Here is a 15,754-nt window from a genome sequence, read left to right on the forward strand (position 1 = left end):
AAATGACAAAAGATCCGATCCTAATACACGTTTGAATACCGTGTATTCGAAATTTAAACTAATAATACATGGTATAATATCATAGTTGTGTGGAGCTGAATTAACGAAATCGGATATCTTTTGCAGTGATTCGTATTGCAGGGGCGTCAAAAATGCTCTTATAATCGCATGCGGTTGATAAGTGGATATATAAATATAGAATATCATTACGCGAATCGGTTGTATGTAATACGCATTATCCGTATCCTTATCTGTCCGTCGTTATGCGAATTATTTCGCACCCTGACACTTATCTGCGTATCCATCAATCATACGCAAGACAATGTTATCGACACATGTACCTGTTCCTACATACACACACATATATCTAATATATCTGATCGAGCCAATGAATAAGTTTGGTAAAGTTACTATCGCCTGTTTATCCTTTCGAGTCGAATACACCGCGGAATCGGCAACATCTGACACGATAAAATTTACGAATTACTCGACGATAGATTTATTATGGAGTTAAGATGAAATATGTGTGGGGTAAAGAGAGGGTTCAAACGATCGAAATTAGTTGAGGTATCCCTGCCACGTAATAAATTACGACAAATGATAAATTTTGTGTATCGGTGTATCAAATTGTTAAGGGGTCACGTTTTCCAAGGTATGCGAAATTTCACTTCAGGACACCGACCTGGTACGAGGATAAAAAATATGCATATCGGATTTTAAAGGTATAAATGTGGGAAGACTTCTTTTTTTTCTTTTGCAAAGTAAATATGTTACTCGTGTTCTAAGAAATAGGTACCTGAAGAAGAAACAAGAAAGTAACGGTACTTTGGTTGAGTACTTCGTGCATTGAAAATCGGATCTGCATCCTACCGAGTGCCGATATATTTAATAAAAATTGACAATACTGACAACCGCAACAGCTGGATTATGATCCTCGTGATTGGCCAAGGTTTTGATTTTCATCGTGACTGTGCTTGAATTTTTTCAATGACCGGTACCTGTACGTATGTGATAAACTTGAGATTATCGAGGAGCTACTACAACGATAATACTGATTATAATCTACGCTCCGATCGGGGTTTCGATAAGATCTTCGTGTACGTTCGCAGTCGAAGCGCCATCTCTATAAAATACAGCCACCAGCTGAGTGACAGCTTTTAAATTGTTGACGTTACCCCTCATTTGATATCGATTAAGAAAATTGTTCGGTCAAAAATCGATGCTTTTTATTAATTTCGTACATGGAGTACTCTTTAAATTGCCAGCGGAAGATCTCGGAATTATAAGAAATTGAAAAGAAAATTATTACACTTATACCCGTAAATGACGAAACTCGACAAAATTACAAAAATAAACATCAACCAATTTGATTTTGACTTTGACAACCGGATTTATCTACAACCTACGTAAGTCTGCGCAAGAATGATTGGCGCCGGTAGATTTCCACGACAAAATCAACGGCGTTGTACTTTATAAATGAATCAGTATCGAACAGTTGTAGTGACATGTGACCCCATAGGGATGTCTGCAAAGGTTAAAATAACTAAAAAAAAAATAAAAAAAACAAAATATCGATAAAATATGGCAACTAAATTAAAAATAAAAAAAAAACCTCATTTTCCACATCTTTCTAAAGTCACAAATAAACTAAACTGCGACGTGTCTGCCTATTTATACATCTTTCATTATACGCAAGTAGGTACCTACTCACGTTGTAATACACATATACTGTATTTTTATAGATGCATGTTCATCCTGTATTCGATACAGGCATACGTATCATCGTCAATTATAGTTGCCCGTAAGGTGAATCATTATTTCGGTCACGATAATCGACATGCTCGAGGACGACGTGCTCGATTCGACACATCAATTTTATACGGGCATGTACCAGTGACGTATCAAGTGAATTTTCACCCCGGGAAAAATTTCTTTTTTCTTGGTTAGTCCAATTTTGTGTAAATAATTACCAAGCCTGGAGCTAGTCGGCGAAACAAAAAAAAAACAAAGTAGCCGAATATTATCAAAACATGGAAAAAAAACAGGAGAATTCGATTATTTCGAACGTTGATCCAACTATAAAAATTCTTCTAAAATTATTGATACGTCAATTTCCGATCATAATTGGCCTGAAATGACATAACGGTAGATTTTCCAAACAACTTTTTATCTTTTCCTAACTTTCGATTCGGTCTGTTCGTCCTTAAACCGATCCAAGTTATTAATTTCCGCCCCCTAGCGTGGATAAGCAAGCTCGCGTTTTAATCGGTTATCGCATCGATCATCGCACATCGTCTCCACACTTGCGATGTACGCGCACACATACAGCAGCTGTATCGAATCGATTAGGTATCAGTTAAAACAATGACGCGACCAGCCGCCAATGATGTAGTCCCGCCTCATCGATTCCTCCATATACCTTATATGGTAAAGTTTCGGCCGAAAGCCCCCGAGCAGGGATTGATAGCCACTCGCGCAATTAGCGGCTTGGATAGATATCGTATTTACGTTATACGTCGGCACTCTTCGCGATCATAATCGACGTTCAATCGTGCATCGTTGCCGTTGCCGCGTGTCTTCTGCTCATCAAGCGCCGCCTGCGTCTCGAGAATTATGAATGAGAATGTTAACGCAAAGGCTAATCAGTACCGTGACGAGACGTAAGACAACAAGGAAAACAAATTCTATTATAATATTCACAGAACACTTCTCGCTTGTATATATCTTTAAGCCGTTAAACGACTGATAGATCTTTTTATCTCTTTTCAACAACCCGGGACCGAAAAATTACAGCAAAAAATATTCCTAAATCTCTCTCTTTTTACAATATATTGATACGTATGTTTATCTCATTTTACTACGCGCTTGGAATGAGGAAAAAGTTTTCACCTACGTCTGTCACGTGACGATTTGTGGTATAGTTTTTGATTGTAACTTCTTGTTTGTTAATCATTTTCGCGGCGCTATAGGTAACCAGAGGCTTTGCACATTTTTATTTTTTACCTTAATCTAAAAATACAGTTCAGATTGTTAAATGACAATATGTTTTGTAGCTGTAACCAGGAAGTTTAGTACGCCTTATCGTTATTTTTGATTATAGTCAATCGTACTACTTATATTTTCTTGTAATTATTGCGATAAACCGATGTCGAGAGTTTTATTTTAACCGAAAAAATATAGCGAACTAAAAACAAACCTATAGAAACGTTGCAACAGCTATAAAAAATACACAAAATCCACTTACTCGTATTAAATTTTCTCATAAATCCAATAACATTCAAACTTACATTGTTCGCGTATAATTAACGAGTGAAATTTTTCTCATTTCTGCCTACGATCTACCATCTTCACGTGCATAGAGTCCATATTTTATGCACACGAATGCAAGACGTGCAGTGCATCGATGAATTTTTCATCGGCATCCGCTTTCATACAAAGCTCATATAATACATGATGTAGTTACAGTCGTCGACGTGTTATCGACGTGCCGTCAGTTAGCCGCTTTCGTAAAAACAATACTTATTTACGCCGATGTTGATAGTATAAATGCGTTGTCGATAGTGTACGTATTGTGTGTAATGCTATACATATACTACGGTATATAACACTCGCCGTTGTGAGTCACTCTCTCAAGTGATCACAATAATAGACAACTCTGTTTTTTTTCTATTTTTACTCATTATTTTTCTGTATTTATTATACCTTTTATTCAAGCGTACCGGACCGTCGCATTCTTAAACGTTAATTCGCGTAACACTTGAACAAACCAAATTTGCAAGGTAACGTACTTCTTTTTTTAAATCTTTTTCGTACACAGCTCGTTACACACTGCTGTATGTGTAATGATATCCTATTCTGTATTGAATACAAGAATATGTGGAATATTTCGTTGTTTTAACCCTAGAACAGTATAAAGTTATTTATTTATTTTTTAACCTACACATCGTGTCGTTAACGGTCCTACAGGGTCTCATTTTCTTAGTTTTTTAATGAAAGATTTAATGCGATTAATCAAGCGACAATTGCAATGTATTATATAACCAAAGAATATTTTTTCCCCGCATTGCAAACCTCCGTGTATTAATTATTACGTAACGTATACAAGGTACGGATCAATTTTCAGACACGCGGGTTGTTCGAACTGACGTTAATTTTACTTCCTACGGACGCAACAAGTGTTTCGTTAAAATTGCATGCATAGGCTTGTTCGACGTTTTTAATATTAAAAAAAAAAAAAAAAAAAACTACGACCGCAACGTTTCGACGCCGCGCTTTCATCGACGAGGTAACGCCTACCTACTCTCTCGTTATCCTTAAAAAAAAAGTCGACACTTCCTCGAGCGATAATTCCGTCAAATGTTTCCATTACTCCCTCCATTGCTGGTTTAGGCCTTCGGTGAGTCACCTTCTTTACGCAGGCTCTCTAATCAAACGTAACCAGCGTCCCCCCCCCCTGCTCCTTGGGCGAGAGGTCGTCGCTGGCGGCCATTTTTACTAACGAAATGTACGACGGAGTCAGCTGTTCGGCGTCAACGAATAACTATGTGGCGCCTTTTACACACGCAACGTCTGATAGAGCCTTCGTATTCCAACGTCGCGTCGTCTGCATGTATACGGTACAGGCAAAGGTTATCTCGCCATGTCACATAAGCAGCTCTCGTCCTCGCCTCTCTTTCAGATCATTATTTTACCCACTCGTTATGTTTGTTTCGTTGTTTTTTTATTTATTATTTATATAATGTATCATTTTTTTTTTCAATTCATCTTTACTCCGAGACTCAATAGCCGTGGAAAAGTTTTCAAGGCTCGTCCTGCGATCTTCGGTGCATTTGAAAATATCATTTTTTTAGAGGTACTAAAAAGTGATGGTAAGATTCGTGTCGTCGCAACGAAGGTTTAAATGTCGTAATCGAGATTACAAGAAAATTTGACGCGAGTGATTATCCAGTATATTTTTCCCTTATGGTTGAAAGTGAAAATAGTTCAAGGCGTGTATACTTTATATCGTAATAATATGAGTAATGTTAATACTTGGGCGAATCACACGAGGATTGAAATGCAACGATATTTAAAGTTTCATTGAGAAATCTCTTGTTCGCGTAGATTATAAACGTTAGATTATATCCGTACCGGTCGTGTGCCGAATTTTCTTGTTTCAATCAGGCGAAACAATTAATTCGATTCTTAAAATAATAACATAGAATTCTGCGTAGTTACCTGACACTATTGCGAAATTAAGAATTTCCTTCTTCCAAGAAAAGTTTCGCTATTCGTTGTTATTAGTCGCTCCATAAAATCGCGCAATGATTACGCAATATCACGTACAGTGATGTGAAATACCAAGGAAATTTCCTCGGAGTCGTCTTGACAAATATATTCCCGCTTGGTTTTGGGAATCGTTGATCCAATAGTAAGACGTGATTACTGTCACATTAAAGGGAAAAATTTTTCTGCTGCATGTGTGACGAAGAGAAGAGAGAAAAAAAAAAAAAAAAACAAGGTTGAATCGAAGAACCGGTAAATCAATGTTAGTAAATTCATCAGTTTCCGTAATACGTCGTAATTAAACCAAACGAATTTTATTATGATCGAGTAGAATATTTCTTACGCTGTGTTTTTCTAGAGTGGTTTAATTTTCGCGAGGAGAAAAAACGTAGTCAGGGATGAAATTTTCGAAAAGTCGATCCGCGACGGCTAAAGTGTCTGGAAATTCTCGGCTATACGTAGAGATGAACGAAATTGTTTGAAATAGCTGACGTGGTAGCGGAACGCGGTCACAACGAGCCCACATACGCGAGTTGGGCTTACGACAAGGCGGCCAGAGGTGCACGAACCGAGTCCGAGTCCCGTGGGCATAGGAAATAAAAATTTCATCTCTGGTCTCGGTGGAGAACGGGGGAGAAGGAGAGGGAGAAAGCGATAGGCAAAGAGAGAGAGAGAGAGAGAGAGAGAGAGAGAGAGAGAGAGAGAGAGAGAGAGAGGCAGGAGAGGGAGAGGAGGTGTGAAGGCCGTGCGAGGTAAGCAAGACACACTCGCCGGAGTGTCTCCTTCCTCTTCGCCGCCCTGAAACGACCTCCGGCTCCGAGTTGCCGTTCAACTGCATTCCACCAGCTTTCAGAGGCCGTCCGTGATATCGTTCCTTAGTTTCATTCCCGGCCATAAATAACGCCTTTGTAGATCGGATAATGACGATTTTCGTATCGACAAGTGGATCGTGTGCAGGTTATCTAGATGATTTTATCTGAGATAACCGTAATATCACCATATCTTTTATCTTATAGAGGATAGCGTGAGTCAAGTTCACCTTTCATCTTCGCAGACATTAATTTTCCGTTCATCTTGATATTTATTTTTCACGGTACAAAGATAAGATAAACCGATCACTAAGGTAAACAACGCGTTTGTCTATAGGATCATGATGGTTTTCGGAACAACGTATGAGGTATATGAGGCAACGTTTTATACGTAATATCATCTAAAATAATCATCATATCAACTCATTTTCACCTCATCTTTAATCTCTCAGAGATATTGTGACGTAAAATTCATCTTTCATCTTCATCTAGTGGAATTTGTCGTTGACCTTCATATTTTCTGTCAAGATATACAAGCGAGATAAATCGATATTTCGTTGAAAAAACTATTTTTTCCCCCAGTGCTATTAACAATCTTACGCTTTTGTCGTTATCTCTTTAATCATCCAGACAAAAATGATGACCGTCTTATCTTGTGCAGGTATAATTGCTTGAAGGAACTTTCCTTCGTGTCATCTAGACAAATTTTTACGTGAATCATCTTATCTCTATCTATAGATAATGACACTAATTATCTTGTACACCACTGCGTTTGCGGTTTAGTAAACGAGAGTTTGTGCCTATATGACTGTGTCGTGGAAATCCGTGAAACAGAAAATCGAAAAGGCCTTTTCTAACATTCACCTGAGGAATTCCCGCGGTTGTAAGAATTTCCGCGCTAGTAAATATTACATTTTTACATCGTTATTATGTATCATGCACTTGCAATTAAACACACATCCACACACACACGCACGAGTTTCGAGCAGATGTTTCTTACCGGCTGTTCAAATGTAAAATTTCTCAAGGTGCCACGATTTCGATCCACAACGGGTTGTGTTTAAAAAGTTTTCTGTGAAACTCGCCGTCCAACGCCACCGGATAGGCAATCGAAAATATATTTTGAATATGTAGCAATACTAGATGAACTTTCGGTTGCTCATCTCCTATCGTTCAGCGGAAAGTTTCACAGAAAACTTTTGGTATATCGATCAACCAGCGTCAAACGCAATCTCTTTTCAAATATTATGAGTATACTTCACACGAGTCACAGTTCTGCTGGCATTACTAACGGTTACAAATTTCACTCTAGTTTGCAGGAATGCAACCGCTCTGCACAATCAGTTGAGAATTGTTGCGATGTATAATTGGGCTGAAAAACTTTCAATCAAGTACAGTTTAATTTGGTAATATTTATCACGTGTCGAGGTGCAGAAACCAATCGCGCGATCAGATTCATATTTTTTTTTTACATCATCGAAAGCGATAGTCCGCAGAAAACTATTCATTGTTGTTTTTCAAAAAAAACTTCACCTGTTCCTGTGTACCAGCAATGCTCATTACGTGATTTAAAAAAATCCACTCTCATTAATTAACGGGTGAAACTGGAAATTTTTCCTACTTCCAGAGATATCTTCATCTGCGATGAAGCGTCTTTATTTTTCTTTTTTTTTTTTTGTGTGTTTTATCAAGTTTCTCTCAGTTTAGAATCCGTGAGATGGAATTTCGGTGATTGAAAAATAAGGTCTACGCAATTAAACGCTGAATCCGCGGTAACGCAATAAAATTGCTCAAGCCAGTGACTTTTACGAGGAGCAAAAATGGGAAAGTAAATTAATTGAAAAAAAAAAGAGAAGAAAAGGAAACGGAAGGCTTTGACCTTACGCAAGTTTCGCAATGCCGATGCAGCTGTATTACGTGTAACTATTTATAAGGCAGTATCAAACTATAACGTAATTCGCAGAGTTTACAGCCCGGTTTAAACGAACAACGTAGAGTTCTGGTGACCAAGGGAGAATGGATCTATCGATCGATGACCTGACTACACGGACGCTTTCGTTCTGCTTCGGTTCGCGCTGCACTTTCACTTGTAATAAAATTCTTATCAATCGAATAAACTTCGCCGTCGTGTCTCCTTAGTAGACGGTTTTAATGTATTATTATTAACGTTGCATTTGTGTTACATTACGTTTATATTTTATACAGACAAACGTTCGTACGGTCAAGATTTCATCCAATCTTGTTGCTCCGTCATGACTCTTGGAACGTGTCTTAATCGCGGACAATGCGCGTACTTGTTTAGATAGTTTCGATCTTAGATATCATCGCAATTGTCGTCGACGTCGAATATCTCGCAATTATTGTCCAACACGCTGATCGTTAGTGGGCTAGATTTTCGTATAGTTTCAATTCGACATTTATTTCAACTAACCCGTACCTATCGTTTGAAGTATTATTTCTTCGTGTTGTATAGTTATACTGTAAAAAATTTACGGTGTTAAAATTAGTAAAAAATGGCCCATGCGAACTACGATGGAACATTTTTCGTAGTCAATTCAGAACTTGAACGTAAGATTGAATGTTAGTTTGACGATACGTGGTACTAGATTGACATCGAGTAGCGTTGGATTGACACCGAAAAATATTCTCCACAAACCCACGTCGCATTTTTTACAGTACAGAGCACAGTCATATTTAATAGACACTTCTCTCACGACTATCTAAAACTCATTTTCATTCAAGAACGGTTGATTTATTTTTCGTAACGTTTATCAGTTTCAGGACATCCAACGTGGCGGAAGCTCGGTGTATACGATGACACGATATATCTCTGTAAGATACGATGCCCGTACACTCGTTCGTAGACAAAAGCGGAGCGGAAACTGCAGAGCTCGACGAGATCATGTTCGCCGCACGTATAGACAGGTAAGTCGAGCCTTCCGGCGGCTACGTAAGTTGTAGCGTCTTCTGGAACGCGTCGAGAGATCGGGTCCGCGGAGATGCACGTGCGAAGGAAGAAGAAGAAGAAGAAGAAGGCGAATAAAAAAACCGCTCGCACGTGTCTCGAGAATTTGGTTAATTCCGGTGCTCTCGACGCCCGATTTACCGAGTCGTGGATCCCGGCGATTCGACAAGTCCTCTTTCGCCTCTTATTCTTCCTATTCACCCCCTCCGCCACCCTTAAAACGGTTCACCGCGTTCTCACAATACCCGCGGACTTGCCAAGTTCTGCCACGGAGTCGGTATCGAATCGACACGGCGAGGTCGTCGCTGCTCGGTGACTTAAAGAGAAAGTCCGTCCACTTACTCCGTTGTACAGTTTGCGGTCTGAAAGAGCGCCGCCGCGAGGACGCGACGACGAATCTTTCAACCTGTAGCGCCTTTCCTCGAGTAGACGGACAGTCTCCTTCTGGACAAAGGCTGACGGAGGTGATACGATTTCGAAGTGTGGAGATCGGGTGAATGCGAGCAAGGGTTGAACGAAATGAAGTGAAGCATCGTGCGTGCGATGCCGTTCCCAGCAGTGTCTTCCTCGGAGTTAACATTTCGCGTCGTTATCCGCAAACGGAAAGCTTGGTTCGAATCTGAGGTGGATAATCGCATTTGTTGCGGTCTCGCGTATCGATTGAGTACCATGTTGCTCGGGGAAAGTTTAATTGCACGGCAATCTCGTTAGCGTCAATTCCAAGACTGACAACACTTAGGTACTATTCGACTGCAGGTGATGCGTTGAAGATGAATCGCCTCTTTGATATTTCGCTTCATTTGTCACGGCATAGCGATAGTTAATGAGGTATTTTACGATCAAACAACTTCCCAAACATTCGTACAGGCTCGGCTGGGAGCCGTTCCTTGAACGATAGTAGCGTTAAAGTACCGAAAAGAAAGTTTCTCACAATTATAATTCCCACGAGAATAAACGGCAATTGAATCTCTACTGACAATGAGCGTAGGTGCCGACAGTGCGGCTGTATTCAAAAGTTTCTCGTGACGGATTCGAGTAGTGCGCACAGTTTGTCGAACGTGGCACGCAATCTTTGAAACTTGAACGAAAAAACCACAGTACAGTGGCGAAAACCTTTCGACACCTCATGGCAATCGGCTACCTCTCTTCACAGGTTGTACAACGTACAGCCTTGGACTCGATTTAGTACTATGCAAAGGAATTAGTCGTTTCATTAGACTTCGTCGAAGTTGGGAAAGAGGTCGAGCAGGTGTGCCGAAAAACGGTGCCGGGAAACCGACAATCGGAAGGATATCGGATTTCGATTGCCTATTTGCAGCTACGACTAAGAATCCATCGGTTTCGCTGCATTTCAGTCCTTTTCGGGACTATTCGGTAAAGGACTGGCCGGTGACCTTATCAAGTGAAATTTTGGAAATCCTGGCGGTATCGGAGAAATGTCGCAGTCTGAAATATTAGATATTGTTGGGAATAGTCAGAGCCTTTCTACAGGGAAAAACATGAACAAAAACACTTGACTAACGTCTAACGATATAATGATTGGTGTCCCAGCTGTGTGTAAAATCGGTGTTGTAGCAAAGTTGATTGTTGCCAATTACTTTGAACTCCGGAACATGTAAAAGATGAAAGTAAACAGTGACATCGATACTTCAAAATTGCGAAACATTGGATATCTTCACCGCTCTTCGGACTTTACACGCTATTATCAAATCTGGAAAGCCTGAAACAGTCAGGTAGTTTTACGTTTCAGTTCTTGTAGTCAGGTTGATCGACCTTTCCATTATTCCAGTTTGATTTAAACCAAAACTGCAAATTTTCAAACACATCTATCTCATTAAGCGCATGGTCTTAACAAGCACTAGCGCATTTCATACTATGCTACGCGCGTTATCATGACTGAAGGAATTGAAGCGATCTCGTGTCCGATCCACCGATTTCGATACCTCTTCAGTCCAATCGGTTTGTATCCGGAGGTGTTTGAAAAAACCAAAGCCGAAGATTCAAAACCGTAACCCACTCACTGACCGGAGAAGCCATTGCATTTGAAACGACTTGGCAACCACGACCCATTTCCAATCGATTCCTCGAGTAAAATGCTGAGTAAATAAGGACAAACGAACATTTCGTATAGCAAAAGAAGGGTCGGCGTGCCAACTTTGATCCTACGGGTCCGTGTTCCTTACTTTGGCACCAGGGTTTGTTGTCTTGATCGATTTGTTTCCGGGTCGTTGGACTCAGGGTGCAGTGCGTTACCTGCGCCGCGTGGCAAACCGCGGAATCGATACAAGGACCGGTCCGATCGGGAGCAGCTTCCCTTATCGTCGTGGTATGCGCGTGCATTCAACACCGGAAAAAAGACGAAGGACGAGCCTGCAGTAGGTAATGAATTAGTCATCGCTGGCGAGCCCTTGAAGCGCGCCAACGACTCTCATCCGTCCCTTTCCGCCCCGCTGCTCCCTCATCCTGCCTCCTCTCCCCCCCCCCCCCCCCCGCCGATCCCTTATCCCTTATCCCTTATGCCCACCTTGCTTGTGCGCACGATGTAGGTACAATAGAAAACGGACATGTGCGAGTGTTCGGTCGTGTTGCGTTATACACGTCGCGTAGCGTTGCGTCATACCGCGTTTCGTTGTTGCGGACAACGCGTGTATGGATCAGCTGTCGATGACAATTATCGTGAGTCATGCATCCCCGTCCGGTTTAAACCGTATCAATGACGACCCTTCTTACCCCCCCCCCCCCCAATCACCCCTACACGTTTACCCGGCCCAGATTCCCAGGGAACTTCCTCCCCCTGCCTCTCAGCCACCCCAATTTAAGGGCTCTTCGCACACCGGTCACACCGGTTGACATCGCTGCCATGCCTGCCGATGACGCGACCTACGAATAATCCGGGTGAAATATATCGTTTTGTGGTTCTATCTGAGGGATGTGCTTGCGTGAGTAAAAATGATGGTTTTCGGCGTACCAAAGTTACCAGAAACAACGTTGCGTCGTATAAGGCGTATTCTATTTTAAATCGTCGTTGTTGAACTTAATACTGCAATCTGCTCCAATTTCACCGAGATAGTTTATCCTTATCTCGTAGACTCTGGAACGACAACGTTCGTGACAAATTCGCATCAAAATTGACGCACTGTGATAAACGATAGTTTTGTCATCTGGCGGTGAATAACATGGCAAATAACAATTCGTAAATGAGATTTAATTATCGAGTTGCTCGACTTTCGTAGCCGAGGATCGATATCTTTGTCTTTGCGAAAGTTTCGACGATGTGACATTGAAAAAGGTGCAATTTCTTTGACGAACTATCGTAATACCATCGACTTGTTCCACTTGTCGAATAACAGTTTGAATCAGGTTTAACGGGTAAGAAACGAGCGTATAGATCGAAGAAATCGATTCAGCATATTCGTAGTTTTGGTGTTGATTTTCGGAGCTAAATTTAAATTATATTTAAATTCAACGATTAACCGCAGCTACGGATTGTTTTCAAGAAATCGCTTCACCTTGAACGCGTACCGAGCAAGGAGGCTGTTTCCGGTGCAAATATTTCCCGGAGTTCCCGGTATCCCGACTACTCACCGCGAGGTGATGCGATGACGCGATCCGGGAAGTTAATTTAGGGAACGATTCTCGAAATCGCGGTATCGCGAGGGGTTCCTATCATGCTCAACGTGCGAACTTTACAGCGCAAAATACGCGGACTTTCGGCGTGTGTATCTCGAGAGACGTGCACGCATGCAGATGCTTCCTGTGGGAGTCGGGATCAACGCGTGAGAACAAAGATCTGATGGGAAACTCGGTGCGTGTCTCGGGAATCAGCGAGCAGTGCAATTAGACTCATGCGCCGCTTATGAAAAGTTCGAATAAGTCACACGAGAAATGAGATTTTTACTTATTTGGTAATGGATGAGATATTTCACAAATATCTATCTGCGGTCACTTTGTACGGTCCTTAATTATTTTCACTTTTCATCGTAACCGAAAAATCTAGGCCACAGGCACGATATGGAAATGAGTTTTGTCGACGAAACCAGAAAATCTACCATGCGTTGCTGTTTTTGTCGAATACGCCTCAGTCCTACTGTACTTTATCGTCGCTGTTACGATAATTTGATGTTGCAGGTGTAACAATAAATTGATACTCAAAGGCAACGGTAATTGTACTAAGTAGTTACTTGTATCGCATTTTATGGTAGTTCCAAGTATATTCGAGCCGTTATTGTAACGATAACCTATTTTACTAGAATTCACTGGCAATTGTAAAAAATAAAATCTCTCTCTGTTCAGTTACGGGATATATACGTTCTTTTTTTAATTCGTTGTGAAAAATGTATGTCATTTATTTCTATGAACAAATGAGGTACGGTTTCAAATAATAATTCAACTCGAACGACGAAATTTATTCTTATATTTTTTTCGAAATATCTGTTCGTGAAATATCCCGCTGACTCATGATTTTTTCTGAGCAAAGTTTCTATTACACAGTAACTTCAAGAAGTGCGTGCTTTATTTGAGAAGTAGTCAAATTTACTCGTCCTAAATAAAACCATTCTTATCTCTAGAAGAACCGCATGTGGGAGCCAAGCCTTCATACTTTCAACATATCGTACGTAACTATATGTGATTCATGGAATGCTGATAAATATTCAGTTTTTAGAACGATGCGTTGACATAAAATGAAAATAAATTTTACAACTACAAAACAATTTTCTTATTGCACACGATGTTTCCAATGGTGAAAAAAATGAACGCTCGTTTGAGAATCATACGCGATAGATCGTAGATTACAGATTCCACCGTGAAAAATGCGCGTGATTTCACGAAGATTGCCTGATAAGAAGCTTCTGCAACAAGAGTTGTGAAAAACAATGAAATGGTCATGAAATTCCGACATTAAATGGTTTTGCAACACGAACTCGAGCTGGAATTAAAATCCCCATTCATGCATTTTAAACTCGAGAGTGTCGTCACCGGAAAAATAACCAGTTTTTACACAGAACCCTATTAAATCCCCGATGCATCCGCTCGTATATTTGCATAAGCAAGACACACACATAATGGGCCCATTTATGAATGAATCAACCTCGCGCAATGAAACCGGAGATCGTTATCCGACCAGTGCATGTATCCGTGCTGATTGTGAAACCCTCGCGTATTCTCAATCTGCAGAACAAACAGTTCGGAATTTTTCATCCTGGATTATCTGGCCGAGCTGCAAATTATCTTATACAATTTCGTATTTTTTATTTCAAAGGGTTAAGATTGACGTATAAACAAAAGCTTAGGTAGAAATGCTCAATTTCAAATCGTTGAGAAATTGTTAAAAATCTAGTAGACGGCTTATTTTATTTAGAAGACTATTTTCTACAGATTCGCTGATTGGTAAGATTTTTTTTATTTTTTTTTTAATCGTGTCAGCATGCTTAAATATTAAATCTTGCAACATTTCACGGGTATTGATTACTTAAAAAAAAATTCAGTATTGAATTGTCCACGCGGGGAAAAAAAGTTTGTTTCAGTGACTTTGCAGAGAATAGTCTTCTGATTTAAACGAGCCATAAACGTACAGTGAAATCGAACGAATCAATTAGATTTTGAACAATTTCAAAGCGATTTAAAACAAAGCATCGATATTTTACCTGCTTCCTATCAATCCCAGTAAAATTTTTCATCAAAACACTGCCGAGAGATCATCGTCGGTTTGTTAATCATATAATGCTTGCAAGACTCACGATTCTGACCGTACGGTTGCTTTTTCGGTGCATCTCGGTATATAGTGAGAAAAATTGGAGGAATTGCCGGAGAAATAAAATGTAATCAAACAGCACACGCAGCGACCGGGTGTCTGTTTCTTTTCCAAATAGCATCGTACAGTCACACTGAATTGTTGTACCGAACGGTTCACACATTTAAAGAAATTATTTACCCAGGCAGGTATTTCATTTGTCAGTTTGTTGTGCTTGTACTTTACGTTATGTGCAATCACACCTACATTTTGTATGTAATTCGATAACCTTCAGACGTGCGAAAAAATTCTGTCAAAGAAATTTGCGCTATTAACAGTAGCCTCGAAACGACGCTAACTTCGATTCACGTATCAGCTGCAACTGCATATATATATATATATATACTAGTGCGTGTAGCTCTCGATTTTTAAAGTTTTAAAGTGCACCTGCAACGCTCGACGAAAACGTTGCACCTGCACCTGTAGAAGGTACAGAGATAAAATCATTTTTACCGCACATGACTGCGCTTACTGAGTATATTTAGCGTGAATTTATTAAACTTTAACTGCCGAGCCAAACTGCAGAGCCAAAACCAAATTTGGTCGCAAATGAAATGATCATTTTATTCAATTGTTATATGAGTTAAATTACTGGTGACGTAATACGTAGCTGATGAGTAATCGTTGAACTTGACGAATGAATTTTGATTGCTTGGTTTCTTTTTTTGATTGTTTGGTAAAATTTTTATAGATTAATGATTTTGATATTATTATTAATGATGACACATCTGACATAAATGTGTGTGAAATTACAAGCCTAAGCTTGAAAAACGAGATCAATAATAACAATTTTATTCGATCAAAACAAGTAAGCAAAATAAAAAAAATAAAAAAAAATTATCATCGCGCGATGATAACAATTTCGAGCGTAAGAAATAAGCGCTCGATGATGAGACACGATGAATTCTTATCAACTGACTCGTC

The 15,754-nt window shown here is 40.0% G+C and overlaps 2 protein-coding genes across 3 annotated transcripts in view; one reads left to right on the top strand and one right to left on the bottom strand.

Moving 5' to 3' along the window:
- The window catches only part of LOC107225843 (dual specificity protein phosphatase 10), a 93,087-nt gene that overhangs the window by 24,298 nt on the left and 53,035 nt on the right, over positions 1-15,754 (bottom strand). The window lies entirely within an intron of this gene.
- The window catches only part of LOC107225845, a 135,035-nt gene that overhangs the window by 13,519 nt on the left and 105,762 nt on the right, over positions 1-15,754 (top strand). For both annotated transcript variants that reach the window (XM_046738265.1, XM_046738267.1), the window contains exon 2: positions 8,850-8,999. The gene's annotated coding sequence lies outside the window, so the exon portion shown is untranslated. The remainder of the gene's footprint in view (positions 1-8,849; positions 9,000-15,754) is intronic.

Source organism: Neodiprion lecontei, chromosome 4, assembly GCF_021901455.1.
Source record: "Neodiprion lecontei isolate iyNeoLeco1 chromosome 4, iyNeoLeco1.1, whole genome shotgun sequence".
Lineage (NCBI taxonomy): Eukaryota > Metazoa > Arthropoda > Insecta > Hymenoptera > Diprionidae > Neodiprion > Neodiprion lecontei.